The sequence below is a fragment of the Silurus meridionalis genome, chromosome 12, assembly GCF_014805685.1.
Source record: "Silurus meridionalis isolate SWU-2019-XX chromosome 12, ASM1480568v1, whole genome shotgun sequence".
NCBI classification, from domain to species: Eukaryota; Metazoa; Chordata; class Actinopteri; order Siluriformes; family Siluridae; genus Silurus; species Silurus meridionalis.
In genome coordinates, this window is record NC_060895.1 from 5,164,382 (window position 1) to 5,166,706 (window position 2,325).

The 2,325-nt window shown below is 42.7% G+C and overlaps 3 non-coding genes across 3 annotated transcripts; 2 read left to right on the forward strand and 1 right to left on the reverse strand.

Annotated features, from left to right (window-relative positions):
- The first annotated feature begins 205 nt into the window (after nucleotides 1-205).
- On the forward strand, nucleotides 206-278 carry trnaa-agc. The gene has a single exon. It is a non-coding gene; the product is annotated as a tRNA-Ala (tRNA).
- Nucleotides 279-436: 158 nt separating this feature from the next.
- Nucleotides 437-510, reverse strand: trnai-aau. The gene has a single exon. It is a non-coding gene; the product is annotated as a tRNA-Ile (tRNA).
- Nucleotides 511-879: 369 nt separating this feature from the next.
- trnal-aag lies at nucleotides 880-961 on the forward strand. Its single transcript has one exon. It is a non-coding gene; the product is annotated as a tRNA-Leu (tRNA).
- The last annotated feature ends 1,364 nt before the right edge of the window (nucleotides 962-2,325 follow it).

Genomic DNA, 2,325 nt, shown 5'->3' on the forward strand with positions numbered 1-2,325 from the left:
GAGACAGGGTAGCTTTAACTGAGAGAAGCCACAGATATCATCTAGTCATTTGTGAAATATGCATCTGAAGAGTGAGACTACTTGTCCAGTCCACATAGGGATTAGTTTAAGTAGTATAATTTTTCAGAAGCTACGAAGATCAACTACTCCTGGTCTTACACCGTGTTTCAATTTCACAGACCTGTATGTGAAGAGCTGTGTTGGAGGGGAATTAGCTCAAATGGTAGAGCGCTCGCTTAGCATGCGAGAGGTAGCGGGATCGATGCCCGCATTCTCCAGTGCAGTCCTGAAGACTAGTTATTTCGGTGCTAGTGTTGATTGTATGTTCTGCTTCTTTTGGAATTCAAAGTGTAATTCTTTTCCCTAATGTAGCGCCAAATGAGGCGCAACTGATTAACTGTCAGAAAAGGATCTTATTAAGAAAAAACAACCAGAATGGCCTGTACAGGAATCGAACCCGCAACCTTGGCGTTATTAGCACAACGCTCTAACCAACTGAGACAACAAACCAAAATTTACCATTGGCAGAAGACGCAAGTGTGCCGTTACCTTTAGAGGAATTTCCGAAGCTGTTTTTGTTGCTGTCTATTTTGCAAAGGTTGTCTGTTTCCATGATGGATCGTTGCAGCTGTGTGAAAACGACAGTGCCAAAAACAACTTGCGTCTAAATCCTGTTATTATATGTGGATGATTGTTGACAATCAGAGGGCAATGCAATGGACTACCAATTCTGCACCGCCTGTTGTGTGTTTTTGTATCACTTTGTTCTCGAGCAAAAGTCTTTTGTTAAGCGTGTTTCGTGCTTGCCGCTGATGTTATGGCCGGCTGCGACAGCATCTCCTTCACAAGCTGGCGGTCTCATCTCCTGTTCTCGCTACTGGTAGCGTGGCCGAGCGGTCTAAGGCGCTGGATTAAGGCTCCAGTCTCTTTGGAGGCGTGTGTTCGAATCCCACCCCTGCCACTTTATAATTTTGGTCAAATACAGTAGATCTCCTTCCATTAATACTGCAGATGTTGATCAGTGGGTCCAAAGCCTAGATCCGTCAAAATCAAGGTCGCTGTAAATGCTAGTCAAAAAGTGCTCGTTTTAGCTCTATGTTAAACAGTCTCACGAGCTTTTGTCAAATAGAATACAAAGGTTATTCTGCATTGCACACAGTTTTTGTTTTAGTTTGTCAAGTTTAGCCTTTTTTTTGCATTTATTTCTCCGAACAATCAGATAGGTCCAAAACACACATACTAAGCTTATTTTCAGAAAACAATAAAGGACTGGATTATGCAGATCAGTGTACTCTGTACAGCATTGTTGTGACATCTGTCCTTCTCACTTGTTCACATTATGCAATACACTGAATAGCTTTTAGGTGACACCTTTTCTTTCACAAACGCTGTAAATCAGAGAGTGTCATGGTTCATCAATGAGCCATCTCCTAATTGAATTATCAAGATAAAATGCCACTATAGAAACGAAAAAATAAGGAACCTGAGGATACTAGCAGATAAGACATTGCATTCTTTTTCCTTTGCACTTTTTTTTACACACAGATTTAGCCACACAGTTGCACATGTTTGTGCCATTCCTGGAACCAGATTTTGTTCAAATGATAAACCATGCTTAGCTATCATGATAACAAAACAAGTGTTCAAGCCAGTGATGTCAAATGAAAGCTAGACTGGTGTGTCACAGCGAGGTTTCAACTATTTTTGTCCAAAGACATGCTCAGGCGCTGGGTTCCCGATCGGAAGGTCGGGGGTTCAAGCCCCGGTATCGCCAAACTTCCACTCTTGGGCCCTTGAGCAAGGCCCTTAACCCTCTATGCTCCAGGGGTGCCGTATCATGGCCGACCCTGCGCTCTGACCCCAGCTTCTAAGCAAGCTGGGATATGCGAAGAACAAATTTCACTGTGCTGTAATGTATATGTGACAAATAAAGGCTATTCTGATATTCAGTGAAATTTTGGCAAAATATTTCAATATCAAACAAGCAGACTTGAGCATTATCCAAGCAAACAGTAGAATCAAACAGAGTCAGCATGTTGAATAGTTTTCTCTCATGTTTTTCCAGTATCAACTCAACAAGTCTCCCCTGCATAGGCTCAGTTCATAAAAGAAGCTGACCAACAAGGTACACATCTGTCAGAAGTGGGATTCAAATCCACGCCTCCAGAGGAGACTGCGACCTGAACGCTTAGACCGCTCGGCCATCCTGACAGCCAGGGTGTGATGCCTCTTGCTTTGGTGACCATTGACTAGGTCATATGTTGAACACGCAAATGTAGAAGACGTATTTCGTTCGCGGTTTAATTATCTATGCGGATGACTTTA